Source organism: Leptopilina heterotoma, unplaced genomic scaffold (assembly GCF_015476425.1).
Source record: "Leptopilina heterotoma isolate Lh14 unplaced genomic scaffold, ASM1547642v1 Lhet_60, whole genome shotgun sequence".
NCBI classification, from domain to species: Eukaryota; Metazoa; Arthropoda; class Insecta; order Hymenoptera; family Figitidae; genus Leptopilina; species Leptopilina heterotoma.
The window spans coordinates 7100004-7118319 of NW_025111138.1; the positions used below are offsets into that span (position 1 = coordinate 7100004).

At 22.0% G+C, this 18316-nt stretch overlaps 1 long non-coding RNA gene across 2 annotated transcripts in view; it reads right to left on the reverse strand.

Moving 5' to 3' along the window:
* LOC122509289 overlaps positions 1 to 18316 on the reverse strand; it is a 149334-nt gene that overhangs the window by 39981 nt on the left and 91037 nt on the right. For both annotated transcript variants that reach the window (XR_006302340.1, XR_006302341.1), the window contains one exon: positions 13517 to 13551. This is a non-coding gene — a long non-coding RNA (uncharacterized LOC122509289). The remainder of the gene's footprint in view (positions 1 to 13516; positions 13552 to 18316) is intronic.

Sequence of the window (18316 nt, forward strand, 5' to 3'; positions counted from 1 at the left end):
AAATTTTTATAAAATTTCTCAAAATAATTCAATTATTTTCAAAAATTGTAATAAAATTCTATGAAGAATTCAATTATTTCCAAAAAATTTTAATAAAATTCGATAATCTAATTTTTTATTAAATTTATTAACAAAGACGATTATTTGAAAAAACTTGCAAAAAATTTTTATTCCTATAATTCAATATTTACTTTCAAAATTTTTAATGAAAATTATTAAAGAAACTATACATTATGTTCAAAAAGCTTTTAAAGAAATTCTTTAGAACAATTTAATTTACGAAAACTTAAATAAAATATTGTTCATAGGAAATCAATTTTTTATTAATAATTTTAATAAAATTTAAAAATAAAATTCTTTTTTTAATTCTTTCAAAGTTATTAATAAATTCGATTATATTTTTAAAAAATTAACGAATTGCTTCAAAAGAATTTAGTTATTGTAACTTTAATATTCTTTGAAAAAATTTAATTATTTCCAATATTTTAATAAAATGTCTTGAATAATTTATAAAATTATAATAATTACATATAAGGGGCGCCGTCCATATACCACGTGTACAGTTTTTCAAAGATTTTTGACCCCCCCTCCCCCCTTGTGGACACAAAAATACATGGGATCGTGGACATTTTCAAACCTTTTTTAACCCCCCCCCTCCCTCCCTCCAAAAGTGTCCACGTGGTATATGGACGACCCCTAAGATAATTTTATAATAATAATATTGACAGATTTATAAAAAAATTAATTTAAACTGCATATATAGCGTCTAATTACATCCAAGCAAATTTTAATATCAAAATTATTTAAAAAATTGTACGAGTTTAAACTGCATATGATTGAAAATTATAAATTTTAATCAAAAAATAGAATTAATCAAATTAATAAAATTAGTGTGTACTTCATACGAAAAAACTGCACAAGCTTATATTTTTATTAAATGTATATTAAAAAATGAGCAAAATTATTTATAACAAACTTGTTTTTATTAAATTTATTAAAAATAAGCTTGTATGCAGTTTGACGCTATATGAAGTTTAAATTAATTAAATATTTTTTATAAATTTGTATGATTTATATAATCAATCAAGTACAGTTGTTGCATGCAGTTTTTCTGTGTATACAATTGAATTTTATTGTATAGGCAATAATTGATACTGCCCCAAAAAATTAATTGTACAAATTTTCACCAAATATTTCTTTGTAGAGTTATTCTAGTAAAATTATATAGAATTTTTTTTTTTTTTTTTGACTATTCACTGCCTAATATAGGAAAACAAATATTTTGAAAAACGTGAGTGGACTTTTGCAGTGACAAGTCTTTTGTTCGCGCGAGAGTGTAGAGAATACGTTTATGCGAACGCTGAAAGAAAAATAGATTGTATCTGGACAAAAAGGGTGCACATACCTTGGGAGCGCAAGGTCCAGTTACATCTTTACTCGCTCAATTAACGAAAACAGGTAGGATAAAGTTTGCGGTGAACGCGACGGTGGTCCTGAAGCAACCCGATCTCTGTCATTCCTTTCGCATAGCCTTCTTGGATTTCGCGATCGCCCTGTTCCCCCAAAAACTCCCAGCCTAAGTAGCAAAACGATAATCCCGGACTTTAAAAATGCGTATACGTGCATCGCCCTCTTTTTTGGCCACTGCGACTTTACATTTCAAAGATCTGCATAGCTAATACCACGCTCTCATAAAAAAAGCATATAGGCTTCGCACTCATCTACTAAAACCTACTGTTTACCACTTTTTTTTAAGTTCTGCTACTATTTGGGTACTTTTTTTTAGATTTCATCCACTAAAACCTATTATTTCTGTTTTTTTTTGTTGAGAATTTCCACTACTTTAAATACGCTAATACTACACTGAAAAAAAAATTTATTTGATTCAATTAACCGATTAATTATGACTATTATCAATTAAATATTTAATTGAATCAAATAATATTTATTGGAGTCAATTAAATGGCATTTGAGCGAATAATTTCAGTATTTGAAGCAAATATGAATTGAACCATTTAATTGACTCCAATAAATATTATTTGATTCAATTAAATATTTCATTGATAATAGTCAACTAATCGATTATTTAAATTAAATAATTTTTTCTTCAGTGTAGAAATCAAGAAACTATTCTCAAAAATTGTAATCAAATTCTTTAAAATGATTCAATTACTATAAAAAAATATTCGAAATTCAATTAATTTTAATATCCAGTATTTTCATAAAATTTCGCAAAATTCAATTATTTAAAAAAAATAGATAAAATTCATCCAAAATTCAATTATTTTCATAAATAATAAAATTTCCACAGGAATTCAATTAATTTAGAATAACAGTTTGAAAAAAATTTCGAAAAAATCAATTATTTAACACAATTTTTATACAATTCTTCACAATAATTCAATTACTGCTTTTACTAATAACAACATTTTTCATGGAAATTCAATTATTAAAAAAAATGTTTAATAAAATTCTAAACAAGAATTCAATTATTTTCATAAATAATAAAACTCATCGAAAAATTTCAATTATTTTGAATACTATTTTAAATTAGTTAATTGAAAATTTCAATTATTTTCACAAATAAAATTTTCCACAAGAATTAATTTCCATAACAATTAATAAAATTCCTTGAAAGAATATTCAATTATTTTTATAACTAGCCAAACTATCCGCGCGCAAGCGCGCGGGAATGTTGTGTGAGGCTGCTTATTTTAAACAATTTAAAAAATTTTAAAGAAATAATTATTATAACCTAACAAAGAGATTTAACTAACTAAAAACCAAATAATTTCACTCAATGGTCTCAATTTAAATAGAATTTACATTACTAGACTTAAACTATGGCTAGAACAATTACAATTAGTATCTGGGTCATCTTTTGCATTGCTTATTTTATAAAGCCATTTTAAATTAAATACTTTTTAAAGAAATAATAATTATTACACACTGAAAAAAGTTTTACTTGAAATAGCGATAAGTTTCTCTAGAATAACGAAAGTATTAATTGAAGCACTGAAAAATTTCGCTACTAAAGTGAAATCTGTAGTTCATCCAGCTAAATATTTTTTGCCGTGCATAACGAAAAAAGAATTAAATTAACATCAGATTTTCTACATTAAAAAAAACGAATTCAAATAGAAATTAATCATTTTACAACTTAACCAAATTCACCCCAGAAATCACTGAATTCGATAATTTAGAAGAAAGTCAGACAAAAGCATGGTTCCTACAGAATCTGAAAATCAGGGAAATCATGGAAAAGGCCTGGAATTTTTAAAAGTTTCTAAATTTTTCAAGTTTTCCATTTTTTCTCTTGAATAAAATTTCAAATAATAATAAAGCTAAATGGCATAAAAGAAAAGAAAAAATAAAGAATTTTAAGAAATTCGATTTTTCGGATTTTTGATCATTTTTGATAATTTTAGATTTTTTACCAAAGAGTCGAGACAATTTAATAAGTAAAGTATTTTCCAAAAGCACAAAAATAATGAAGCTAAATCCCATAAAAAAGAGGAAAAAATGTTGAATTTTAAGAAAAACGGATTTTTGAAATTTTTCGAGTTTTTGATAATTTTAGATTTTTTACCAAAGAGTCGAGAGTATTAAATAAGTAAAGTATTTTCCAAAAGCACAAAAATTATGAAGGTTAATCCCATTAAAGAGAAGAAAAAATGTTAAATTTTAAGAAAATCGGATTTTTGAATTTTTTCGAATTTTTGATAATTTTAGATTTTTTACCAAAGAGTCGAGACTATTAAATATGTAAAGTCTTTTCCAAAAGCACAAAAATAATGAAACTAAATCCCATAAAAGAGAAGAAAAAATGTTGAATTTTAAGAAAATCAAATTTTTGAATTTTTTCGAATTTTTGATAATTTTAGATTTTTTACCAAAGAGTCGAGACAATTTAATAAGTAAAGTATTTTCCAAAAGCACAAAAATAATGAAGCTAAATTCCATCAAAGAGAAGAAAAAATGTTGAATTTTAAGAAATTCGGATTTTTGAATTTTTGATAATTTTCGATAATTTTAGATTTTTTACCAAAGAGTCGAGAATATTAAATAAGTAAAGTATTTTACAAAAGCACAAAAATTATGAAGCTAAATCCTATAAAAGAGAGGAAAAAATGTTGAATTTTAAGAAAATCGGATTTTTGAATTTTTTCGAATTTTTAATAATTTTAGATTTTTTACCAAAGAATTGAAACATTTTAATAAGTAAAGTATTTTCTAAAAGCACAAAAATAATGAAGCTAAATCCCATAAAAGGGAGGAAAAAATGTTGAATTTTAAGAAAATCGGATTTTTGAATTTTTGATAATTTTCGATAATTTTAGATTTTTTACCAAAGAGTCGAGACAATTTAATAAGTAAAGTATTTTCCAAAAGCACAAAAATAATGAAGCTAAATCCCATAAAAGGGAGGAAAAAATGTTGAATTTTAAGAAAAACGTATTTTTGAAATTTTTCGAATTTTTGATAATTTTAGATTTTTTTACCAAAGATTCGAGAGTATTAAATAAGTAAAGTATTTTCCAAAAGCACAAAAATAATGAAGCTAAATCCCATAAAAGAGAAGAAAAAATGTTGAATTTTAAGAAATTCGGATTTTTGAATTTTTGATAATTTTCGATAATTTTAGATTTTTTACCAAAGAGTCGAGACAATTTAATAAGTAAAGTATTTTCCAAAAGCACAAAAATAATGAAGCTAAATCCCATAAAAGGGAGGAAAAAATGTTGAATTTTAAGAAAATCGGATTTTTGAATTTTTTCGAATTTTTGATAATTTTAGATTTTTTACCAAAGAATTGAGACAATTTAATATGTAAAGTATTTTCTAAAAGCACAAAAATAATGAAGCTAAATCCCATAAAAGGGAGGAAAAAATGTTGAATTTTAAGAAAATCGGATTTTTGAATTTTTGATAATTTTTAATAATTTTAGATTTTTTACCAAAGAATTGAGACAATTTAATAAGTAAAGTATTTTCCAAAAGCACAAAAATAATGAAGCTAAATTCCATCAAAGAGAAGAAAAAATGTTGAATTTTAAGAAATTCGGATTTTTGAATTTTTGATAATTTTCGATAATTTTAGATTTTTTACCAAAGAGTCGAGAATATTAAATAAGTAAAGTATTTTACAAAAGCACAAAAATTATGAAGCTAAATCCTATAAAAGAGAGGAAAAAATGTTGAATTTTAAGAAAATCGGATTTTTGAATTTTTTCGAATTTTTAATAATTTTAGATTTTTTACCAAAGAATTGAAACATTTTAATAAGTAAAGTATTTTCTAAAAGCACAAAACTAATGAAGCTAAATCCCATAAAAGGGAGGAAAAAATGTTGAATTTTAAGAAAATCGGATTTTTGAAATTTTTCGAATTTTTGATAATTTTAGATTTTTTTACCAAAGAGTCGAGAGTATTAAATAAGTAAAGTATTTTCCAAAAGCACAAAAATAATGAAGCTAAATCCCATAAAAGAGAAGAAAAAATGTTGAATTTTAAGAAATTCGGATTTTTGAATTTTTGATAATTTTCGATAATTTTAGATTTTTTACCAAAGAGTCGAGACAATTTAATAAGTAAAGTATTTTCCAAAAGCACAAAAATAATGAAGCTAAATCCCATAAAAGGGAGGAAAAAATGTTGAATTTTAAGAAAATCGGATTTTTGAATTTTTTCGAATTTTTGATAATTTTAGATTTTTTACCAAAGAATTGAGACAATTTAATATGTAAAGTATTTTCTAAAAGCACAAAAATAATGAAGCTAAATCCCATAAAAGGGAGGAAAAAATGTTGAATTTTAAGAAAATCGGATTTTTGAATTTTTGATAATTTTCGATAATTTTAGATTTTTTACCAAAGAGTCGAGACAATTTAATAAGTAAAGTATTTTCCAAAAGCACAAAAATAATGAAGCTAAATCCCATAAAAGGGAGGAAAAAATGTTGAATTTTAAGAAAAACGTATTTTTGAAATTTTTCGAATTTTTGATAATTTTAGATTTTTTTACCAAAGAGTCGAGAGTATTAAATAAGTAAAGTATTTTCCAAAAGCACAAAAATAATGAAGCTAAATCCCATAAAAGAGAAGAAAAAATGTTGAATTTTAAGAAAATCAAATTTTTGAATTTTTTCGAATTTTTGATAATTTTAGATTTTTTACCAAAGAGTCGAGACAATTTAATAAGTAAAGTATTTTCCAAAAGCACAAAAATAATAAAGCTAAATTCCATCAAAGAGAAGAAAAAATGTTGAATTTTAAGAAATTCGGATTTTTGAATTTTTGATAATTTTCGATAATTTTAGATTTTTTACCAAAGAGTCGAGAATATTAAATAAGTAAAGTATTTTACAAAAGCACAAAAATTATGAAGCTAAATCCTATAAAAGAGAGGAAAAAATGTTGAATTTTAAGAAAATCGGATTTTTGAATTTTTTCGAATTTTTAATAATTTTAGATTTTTTACCAAAGAATTGAGACATTTTAATAAGTAAAGTATTTTCTAAAAGCACAAAACTAATGAAGCTAAATCCCATAAAAGGGAGGAAAAAATGTTGAATTTTAAGAAAATCGGATTTTTGAATTTTTGATAATTTTCGATAATTTTAGATTTTTTACCAAAGAGTCGAGACAATTTAATAAGTAAAGTATTTTCCAAAAGCACAAAAATAATGAAGCTAAATCCCATAAAAGGGAGGAAAAAATGTTGAATTTTAAGAAAAACGTATTTTTGAAATTTTTCGAATTTTTGATAATTTTAGATTTTTTTACCAAAGAGTCGAGAGTATTAAATAAGTAAAGTATTTTCCAAAAGCACAAAAATAATGAAGCTAAATCCCATAAAAGAGAAGAAAAAATGTTGAATTTTAAGAAATTCGGATTTTTGAATTTTTGATAATTTTCGATAATTTTAGATTTTTTACCAAAGAGTCGAGACAATTTAATAAGTAAAGTATTTTCCAAAAGCACAAAAATAATGAAGCTAAATCCCATAAAAGGGAGGAAAAAATGTTGAATTTTAAGAAAATCGGATTTTTGAATTTTTTCGAATTTTTGATAATTTTAGATTTTTTACCAAAGAATTGAGACAATTTAATATGTAAAGTATTTTCTAAAAGCACAAAAATAATGAAGCTAAATCCCATAAAAGGGAGGAAAAAATGTTGAATTTTAAGAAAATCGGATTTTTGAATTTTTGATAATTTTTAATAATTTTAGATTTTTTACCAAAGAATTGAGACAATTTAATAAGTAAAGTATTTTCCAAAAGCACAAAAATAATGAAGCTAAATTCCATCAAAGAGAAGAAAAAATGTTGAATTTTAAGAAATTCGGATTTTTGAATTTTTGATAATTTTCGATAATTTTAGATTTTTTACCAAAGAGTCGAGAATATTAAATAAGTAAAGTATTTTACAAAAGCACAAAAATTATGAAGCTAAATCCTATAAAAGAGAGGAAAAAATGTTGAATTTTAAGAAAATCGGATTTTTGAATTTTTTCGAATTTTTAATAATTTTAGATTTTTTACCAAAGAATTGAAACATTTTAATAAGTAAAGTATTTTCTAAAAGCACAAAACTAATGAAGCTAAATCCCATAAAAGGGAGGAAAAAATGTTGAATTTTAAGAAAATCGGATTTTTGAATTTTTGATAATTTTCGATAATTTTAGATTTTTTACCAAAGAGTCGAGACAATTTAATAAGTAAAGTATTTTCCAAAAGCACAAAAATAATGAAGCTAAATCCCATAAAAGGGAGGAAAAAATGTTGAATTTTAAGAAAAACGTATTTTTGAAATTTTTCGAATTTTTGATAATTTTAGATTTTTTTACCAAAGAGTCGAGAGTATTAAATAAGTAAAGTATTTTCCAAAAGCACAAAAATAATGAAGCTAAATCCCATAAAAGAGAAGAAAAAATGTTGAATTTTAAGAAATTCGGATTTTTGAATTTTTGATAATTTTCGATAATTTTAGATTTTTTACCAAAGAGTCGAGACAATTTAAAAAATAAAGTATTTTCCAAAAGCACAAAAATAATGAAGCTAAATCCCATAAAAGGGAGGAAAAAATGTTGAATTTTAAGAAAATCGGATTTTTGAATTTTTTCGAATTTTTGATAATTTTAGATTTTTTACCAAAGAATTGAGACAATTTAATATGTAAAGTATTTTCTAAAAGCACAAAAATAATGAAGCTAAATCCCATAAAAGGGAGGAAAAAATGTTGAATTTTAAGAAAATCGGATTTTTGAATTTTTGATAATTTTTAATAATTTTAGATTTTTTACCAAAGAATTGAGACATTTTAATAAGTAAAGTATTTTCTAAAAGCACAAAAATAATGAAGCTAAATCCCATAAAAGGGAGGAAAAAATGTTGAATTTTAAGAAAATCGGATTTTTGAATTTTTTCGAATTTTTAATAATTTTAGATTTTTTACCAAAGAATTGAGACATTTTAATAAGTAAAGTATTTTCCAAAAGCACAAAAATAATGAAGCTAAATCCCATAAAAGGGAGGAAAAAATGTTGAATTTTAAGAAAAACGTTTTTTTGAAATTTTTCGAATTTTTGATAATTTTAGATTTTTTTACCAAAGAGTCGAGAGTATTAAATAAGTAAAGTATTTTCCAAAAGCACAAAAATAATGAAGCTAAATCCCATAAAAGAGAAGAAAAAATGTTGAATTTTAAGAAATTCGGATTTTTGAATTTTTGATAATTTTCGATAATTTTAGATTTTTTACCAAAGAGTCGAGACAATTTAATAAGTAAAGTATTTTCCAAAAGCACAAAAATAATGAAGCTAAATCCCATAAAAGGGAGGAAAAAATGTTGAATTTTAAGAAAATCGGATTTTTGAATTTTTTCGAATTTTTAATAATTTTAGATTTTTTACCAAAGAATTGAGACATTTTAATAAGTAAAGTATTTTCCAAAAGCACAAAAATAATGAAGCTAAATCCCATAAAAGGGAGGAAAAAATGTTGAATTTTAAGAAAAACGGATTTTTGAAATTTTTCGAATTTTTGGTAATGTTAGATTTTTTACCAAAGAGTCGAGACAATTTAATAAGTTAAGTATTTTCCACATTAAAAAGTTTGACATTAAAAAATATATATAAAAAGCCAATACTTAACCCACAAAATTTAATTTTCAAAACAAACAAATGAATGCAGATAATTTGCTAACGGAAAGGAAACTTACGATTATTATAATGTATTATACTGAAATCATTTGCTGAAATTCAATTATTTTCAATACATTTTAAATCAAATTTCTCGAATAAATTCAATTATTTTAAATATTTCAATAGAATACTTCGCAGAAATTCAATTCTTTTAAAAATTGTTAATATTCATCGAAATACTTAAATTATTTTCAAAAATTAAAATAAAATTTTTTGTAAAAATTTCTTGAATGCAATCAATTATTTTTTTAAATTTTAATAAAAATCTTAGCAAAAAATTAAATTTTTAAAAAATTTTAAACAAATTATTTGCAAAATTCATTTTTTTTTCATTTTCATAAAATCTTTGAAACAATTTAATTATTTTCAAACTGTTTAATTCAATTATTTAAAAAAATTCAATTAATTTCAATACAATATTAATTAAATTCTTGGGAATATGTATATATGTAGTAAAATTGTTTTCAAAAAGTTTAACAAAATTCTTTGTAGCAATTCAATTACATTTTTAAATAATAAAATTTCTTGAAAGAATTACATTATTTAAATCAATTTAAATTTTAAATACAATTCTTTGAAACACTCCTATTATTTAAAAAAACGTTAACAAAATTCTTTATAGAAATTCAATGACTTTCAAAAATGATATCATAACATTCTTTCATTCTTTGCAATGATTTCAATTATTTTCAAAATTAATAAAATTCTTTCCAGAAATATTCAATTATTTTCAATTCATTTTAAATTAAATTTCATGAAAGAAATCAATTATTTTCAATTTCAAGGATTCAATTATTTTCATTCCAATTTAAATAAAATTTCTTGAATAAAATCAATTAAATTTTTTTCAAATTTTAATAAAATTTTTCGTATTAATTCAATTATTTTAATAAAAAATAAAATTCTTAGCAACTATTCAATTATTTTCATAAATAATAAAATTCATCGCAAGATTTCAATTATTTTTAATACAATTTTACAGGAATTGCTCGAGAAATGTTATTATTCTTAAAAATTTAATTTCAATTCCTCGAAGAAAACAATTGTTTAAAAAAATGTTTTTTTTATTTGTCCCAGAATTTTTCACGAAACAATTATCAATAAATATTATTATTGATTTTTTTAAATTCTTTGAAAGTATTCAATTATTTACAAAAATATTAGAATTTTTCACAGGATTTCAATTATTATTATTATTATTTAAAATAACTATTTTTTTACTACTTTTTTTTTAGTTTGAAAGTTACTTTTTGCTACTTTTTTAAAATTAATTATCGAGTGCGAAGTCAGAAAAACAGAAAAGAAATCTAATAATCCAATTCTCAGCACTCAACTCTTTATTGATTCTAATAATTTCGCCTCATCTGTCTGATTATTTAAATAAATAACAAGAATCAATTTTATATCACAAAAAAAAATATTTTTCCCGAAAAGATCATTATAGTGATTTCAAAATATTGTTCCAAGGAAAATATTTGATCCAAAGAGTTGAACAGTTTTTTTCTGTATAATGAATTTCCATCATATGCAAATCAGTCCTTGTATTAATTGAATTCGATTATAAAATGAGAGAAGAAAAATATTCCAGATGACAGGAAGATATGTCGAAGTTGAAAAGAAATCGGATATAATGATTTGAAGTCTGAGTGACTAGCGAACGTCAAAGAAAATTATAGGCTATAGGCCTTATATTATAAATGTATACGCTACTATATAGACGAATATTAAAGATATACATTAATGAAAACAATAAAACTGTCTATTCGTAAGACGGTGTTAGACATAACGCGCGTCTATCAAAAAAAAAGAAAAATATAATTCTTTTTTTTTTCTTTTCCCAAAAGATCGAAGCACACTTGAAAACATAACTATCTGTTTCATCGATAGTATTTTTGCCATTTTGACTAGTTATTAAAAGAAGACGAGGGTCCATATAGTGATGTGTAATTTAAAGATAACCAAATCATTTTCACGGTCTTTTCAAAGGCAAAAAAAATTTGTTTCATCGGAGGAACGAATGACGATGATGATAATGATGATAATGATGAGGATGATGATGATCATGCTTGTAAAGAAGTAGTAGCTAAAGAGGGATTTTATTATCCGGCAGAATTAATTGTCGTCGTTTCACCTTTTTACGCGCGTGGAAAGCGAGAAAGGAAATCTTTATAATCTCTTTAGCCTACTTGAAGCATCATTCTCATCGCGGTTTATTTTTCTCTTTTTTCTCTTCTTTCCTCTATATTTGAAAGCCTCTGTGTTTACAACTATCAGGCCTTGGATTGACTTTCAGGCGCAAAAATTTCCAAAAAATCATTAGTTAATTCTTATTAATTATTACTAATTATTACTAACTATTACTAACTATTACTAACTATTAAATAAATCAAATAAATTTTATTAATAAATTCCTTAGAATCCGTATTTTATTTTAAAAAAAAACGGCGCATTTATTTAAAATAGCCGAAAAGTTATCCAAGGCCTCAACTTTGTATTTTAATTTCAAGTAAAGTTTCAAACATTCAAATTATTTGTTGTTTTGATTCTTTTTATATTTTTTATAAGAACCGATAATTATTGGAATTTAAAAACTTAATTTTCAACATGAAGAAAAATTATTAAATTTCTTTCATTTTTCATTTTATTTTAATAATTTTTGAAAATATTAAGGATTTAAATGATCCACAACTGTTGAACGTTCAAATGAATGAAATATTTTCATAATTTACTGATTGCAATAAAAATTAAAAACATAAATTTTACACTTAGAAACTTTATAATTAACTTTCATGATATATGAAATGCGTCAAAAATTTAATTTTGTTTTTCCCTAATTTCCAGACAAAATTTTTACTTCTTCCTGAGGCTAAAAAATATTCTGATTCATTCTAAAAATAATTATAGATACTCAAAAAAATGTACCTACGAATTTATTTAATTGTAAAATTATTCGAAAACTGATTAATAACTTCTTTTTGAAATAAATATTCAATCATTATTATTTTTCCATAAGCATTAATATTTTCAAAAAATATCAAATTATTCTCTTCAATTCAATTATTATTTTCTACAATTTTTAACTATAAAATTCTTCTTGAAATTTTCAAAGATATTAATTCGAAATCTTTTTAAAATTAAATTATTTCAAAAATTCACGCTATAATGCTTATAATATTTAATTATTATATCAAAAATTTTAACTAAAATTCATTTTTAAAGCAATTTTTATTAAAAAATTCTACGAGAATTCAAGTATTTAAATTTTAAATACAAGAATAATTTATTGAATAATTGAATGTTTCTTAAAATTTAACTATCATAAAGAATTTTATCAACAAATTTTAAAAAAAATTGAGCTAAATACTAAGAATTTCATTAAAATTTTTGAAAATAATTAAATTATTTCAAGAAATGAAATTCAAAATATATTGAAAATAATTGAATTCCCGCAAAGAATTCTAAAAAAATTCTTTTAAGTATTAATTGATTGTTTTCAAAAATTTTTTATGAAAATCATGTTTTAAATCATTGAATTTCTGTAAAAATTTTATTATTTTTGAAAATAGTTGACATTTTGCCAAAAATGTTATTAAAATTTTTAAAAATAATTGAATTTTGGAGAAAAATTTTGTTATTTATAAAAATAATTGAAATTTTAAAGAGAATTAAAAAAAATTTTTTGAACATAATTGAATTTCTGCAATCATTCGTAACTTCTTCAAAATTCAAATTTTTAAAATGTTTTTAACTAAAATTCTTTTATAAATCCATGATTTTTAATAATTAATTAAAAATATATATAAAAAAATGTAACTGATTTCAGAAAAATTTGAATTATTAAAATTTTTCAAAAATCTAAGTTCTTTAAAATTTTTAATTAAATTCATTAAAAATTTAAATTTTATAAATCTTTAAACGCAACTCTTTTAAAATTCAATTAATTTTGAAATATTTAAGTTAAATTATTCATTAAATAATTTCTAGGTAATAATTTTATGATAGTTATTAAAGAATTAAGTTATTTAAAAAGAAATTATTGTCAGAAATAGAAAACATTGAAGGTTTTGTTTTAGAATTCGTGGTAATTTTATAATTTATGAGACAAACAAAAAAGACACCAAAATTCAGAATTTTTTTTATGAATTCTAAAAATTTAATTTTTTCCAGTACTTTTAATATAAATCCCCAACTTTTCTCTGACCAATTCTACTTTCCCTTACTCTAAAATACTTAAACAGGAAAAATTTTTTCTCCGCATTATAACGTTCAAAATAGAAAAAAAAATCAATTTCATTAAAAAAAACACTCACCATTTCGGAAAATCTGTTCAACACGTGCATCATTTCTGAAACAAATAGAAAAAATGATTTATTTCAAAATAAATTCACCATTGTAATAGTACTAAAAGTTTTAGTTTTTAGACCAAAAACTTGAGAATAAAAAACAAAAGATTTTTCTAAAAAGAAATCCTTTTTAAAACTAAAATTAATTTCCGTAATCTGTCAAAACATAAATAGAATCGACTAAACTTTTGTTTTCCATTCCTTTTTTTCCATTAAATGATTTTTTATTACCAAAAGTCCGATTTTCCCCTTTTTTTCTATTAAAAAACAAAAAAAAAAAAAAATACTGCACCAAGAAGAATTGATTGCTTTCATCTATTTTAACTCTAGTTCGAAAAATGGGAATCGCGGCTGCATGGAACTAATAATTAGGACTGATGGACCCTCGAGACGAACAACTATTTTACTATAGTTAACAAAAAATATAAAAATACACTGCCATATACTCTATATTATCAGTCATCAAAAGGAATCTTTTTTTGGGGGTTCATCGAGAGTTTGCAAAGCCTATATCTCTCTTCCATAAGTAATATACATTTTTAGAAACAACAGTTCTTTCAGGGCGGTCAGTCTCTCGATTTAGGGTCTCTCGCACTCTATATACTAAAAAACAAGGTGGTCCCGCGATGTGGATACGCCCTGGGCGTGAGTTGAGTAATTAAATATAAAGTGAACTCATTTGTGGATCTCAGTGGCAAATAACATGTTACGCGGCAACAAGCGATAATTTATGAGAGCATATATAAAAAGTTTAAAAAGAATACAAGTCTCAAGCTGCGAGCAATGAATATGTATATACAGTTGAATTAATAAAGATGTTGCTCTCCTTTCTAACGATCGGAGATTCCAAAACACATAGTATATGCATATTCTGCGAGGAGAGTTGTCTTAACTAACCATTTTTTATGGTTTTTTTGGTCTCTGGTTTTTTTTCTCAATTTTTGACATAGGTGGTTATTATATCTCAATTTACGTCTTTGGAAAATTCAAATAATTTTCAGAGATTTCGAATGTAGATTAGAAAGATATTAATTGTTCTTTCTTGCCGAGATTTTGTTATATAATCTACCAGCAAGATTTTTTTTAGGCAAATATGCATGTAGAGAGAAAAAAGAATTTGTTAAAACAGAATTAACAAATTTTTCTTTTGTCTTTGTTTTCAAAATTTTTTGTTTTTTTAATTTGTACCCATTTCTCTAAATTTGAATCAGTTATAAATGATTGATTTAGAAGCAAAAAGTCAGTCACTAATTCAAATAGTAATATTTCTACTGACAATTAGTTATAAAAATAACTGATTGTCATTTAAAAATAACTTGTGTTTCAGTAAATTTTTTTAACTGATTCAATTAGTCAAGTTTAACTAATTTTTCAATTATTTTTTTTTAATGAACATCAGTTATTTTCAACTGATACAGAAGAAAAAAGTCAATCACTGATTGACAGTTAAAACAATGATTTTTAACTGATTTTAAATTTAGAGAGTATATTAATAATCGTTAAATCCGATAATCTGTTCGTAGTTTAGAATAGTTGTTCTTGTTTGCTCTTTTGTTTTCTAAAATTTTTTGATAACTATTCATTATAAATAATAATTGAATTCCTGAAAAGAATTTTATTATTAATAAAAATATTAGACTTCTTTTTAAGAGGAAAAAAGAGTTTTTGAAAATATCATCATTGAAGTGAATTTCTGCTAAGAATTATATTAAAATTTGAAAAAATAATTGAATTTATTCAAGAAATTTCATTCAAATAAGAATGACAATAATTAAATTCTTGCAATTAAAAATAATTGATTTCGTTTACGAAATTTTATTTAAAATGAATTAAAAATAATAAAAAATTTCTAGAAAGAATTTTATTAATTATGAAAATAATTCAATCCTTTGAAGGAATTAAATTATTTATGAAAATAATTGAAATTATTGCAAATCGTGAAAGAATTTTATGATATCATTTTTTAAAATAATTGAATTTCTGCAAAGAATTTTATTAAAATTTGAAAAAATTATTTATTTTATACAAATTGGAGTGACAATAATTACATTCTTGCAATTAAAAATAATTGATTTCTTTCAAGAAATATTTTATTTAAAATGAATTAAAAATAATTGAATATTTCTAGAATAAATTTTACTAATTATGAAAATAATTCAATTTTTTGAAGGAATTGAATTATTTATGAAAATTATTGAAATTATTGCAAAGAATGAAAGAATATTATGATATAATTTTTAAAAGTAATTGAATTTCTACAAAGAACTTTGTTAAAATTTTTTTAAATAATGGAATCCTTTCAAGAAATTTTATTATTTATGAATGTAATTGATTTGTTACAAAGAATTTTGATAAACTTTTTAAAAATAATTTTACTACATATTTCCAGGAAATTAAATTAAAATTGTATTGAAATTAATTGAATTTTTATAAATAATTTAATTCAACAATTTGGAAATAATTGAATTGTTTCAAAGAATTTTATAAAAAATAAAAAAAAATTGAATTTTACAAAAAATTTGTTTAACATTTAAAAAAAAATTGAATTTCTGCAAAGAATTTTATTAAAATTTGAAAAAATTATTTATTTTATACAAATTGGAGTGACAATAATTACATTCTTGCAATTAAAAATAATTGATTTCTTTCAAGAAATATTTTATTTAAAATGAATTAAAAATAATTGAATATTTCTAGAATAAATTTTACTAATTATGAAAATAATTCAATTTTTTGAAGGAATTGAATTATTTATGAAAATTATTGAAATTATTGCAAAGAATGAAAGAATATTATGATATAATTTTTAAAAGTAATTGAATTTCTACAAAGAACTTTGTTAAAATTTTTTTAAATAATGGAATCCTTTCAAGAAATTTTATTATTTATGAATGTAATTGATTTGTTACAAAGAATTTTGATAAACTTTTTAAAAATAATTTTACTACATATTTCCAGGAAATTAAATTAAAATTGTATTGAAATTAATTGAATTTTTATAAATAATTTAATTCAACAATTTGGAAATAATTGAATTGTTTCAAAGAATTTTATAAAAAATAAAAAAAAATTGAATTTTACAAAAAATTTGTTTAACATTTAAAAAAAAATTGAAATTCTGCAAAGAATTTTATTAACATTTGAAAAAATAATTGATTGCATTTAAGAAATTTTATTGAAATTGCAATTACAGTAATTGAAATCCTGCAAAAAATTGTATTATAATTTTTGAAAATAATTAAAGTGTTTCTATAAATATTAACAATTTAAAAAAAATTGAATTTCTGTGAAGTATATTTTATTAAAATATTTAAAATAATTGAATTTATTCGAGAAATTTTATTTAAAATGTAGTGAAAATAATTGAATTTCTGCTCAAACAGTTTCAGTAATATTATAAAAATAATTGAATTCTCTCAAGGAATTTTATTATTTATCAAAATAATTGAATTGTTACAAAGAATAATTGTTTTTAAATAATTGAACTATTTCTAGAAATGTCATTAAAAATGTATTAGAATTAATTAAATTTTAATAAAAAATGTTATCAAACTATTTGAAAATAAATGAACTATTTCAAAGAATTTCATGAAAATTTTTTTTAAAAAATTAATTTTTAACTAATTTTTAGTAGAATTTTACTACTTTTATTTAGTATCTTTCAATGTTTTACTGTAACTTTAGTGAAAAATTACTAGAAATCAGTGTAAATTTTTTAGGATAAATTTGTAGTAGTTTTAAAATTTAAGTTTTTTTAAAAATTCTTTTATGAAATTTTAATAAAAAAAATTACTAAAAATTAATAGAAATTTTTAAGCTCAGTTTTAAAGTTTAGTTTTAGTTTAGTTAAGACATTTTTAATTTTTCTTCTGATTAGTGAAAAATTACCAGAAATTAAAAGAAATTTATTTAGTAGAATTTTTCAGTTTGTTTAAATTTATTTACTGAAATTTTTAAGAAAAATTACTAGAAATTAGTATAAAAATTTTAATGTTGTTTTCAAGTTAAAGTAATTTTAAAATCTGTTACAAAAGTTTTACTGAAAAATTAGCATAAGAAATTATAAGAAACTTTTACTAATTTAAAATTAATGGTCTCTTTTCACTATTAATGATCCATATTCAAAGATGAGTAAAAATATTACAATCTTTTTTTTTATACGTGACGCAAATATTATTGCAAGAAAATTTGAATTTAAAAAAGAAAACTTCATTTGAACTTTCGAAGAACTTTAGTGAAAATTTTCTAATTTTACACTCGTTTTAAAGTCAAATTTTCTATTTTACCGTACAAAACAATAACCAAAGAGAAAACCCATTGCAAATTCCTGTTACCACTGACCTATTTCTTGAAAAAAATAAAATAAAAATAAAAACAAGTATTGTCTATACAAAAGGAAATTTTCTTCAATTTCGAATCGATTATTCAAGTGAAGAATGATAAATGGAGTTAAAAAAATGTAAAAAAATCGAAAGTGAAGTACACATAGTAAAAGAAATCCCACACAAGGAGCGCTATAGGTAACCTCTGTATGGGGTCTTTCTTTGAGGAGTGACGAATTATGTGATTTTAAACGGTGGTATTTTATAATACCGCGAGGTCGTCTATTCAAATCAAGAAAAAAAAATTTACCCCAGGTACCAACAGATTACTTACATTATTTATAACACAGTTGGAGACATCTCAATTTTCCAAAAGTGCTTTTTTTCAATATTAACCTTCGTATTTCAAATGATTTCAAAAAAAGGGTGTAAAGTTAATACGGAA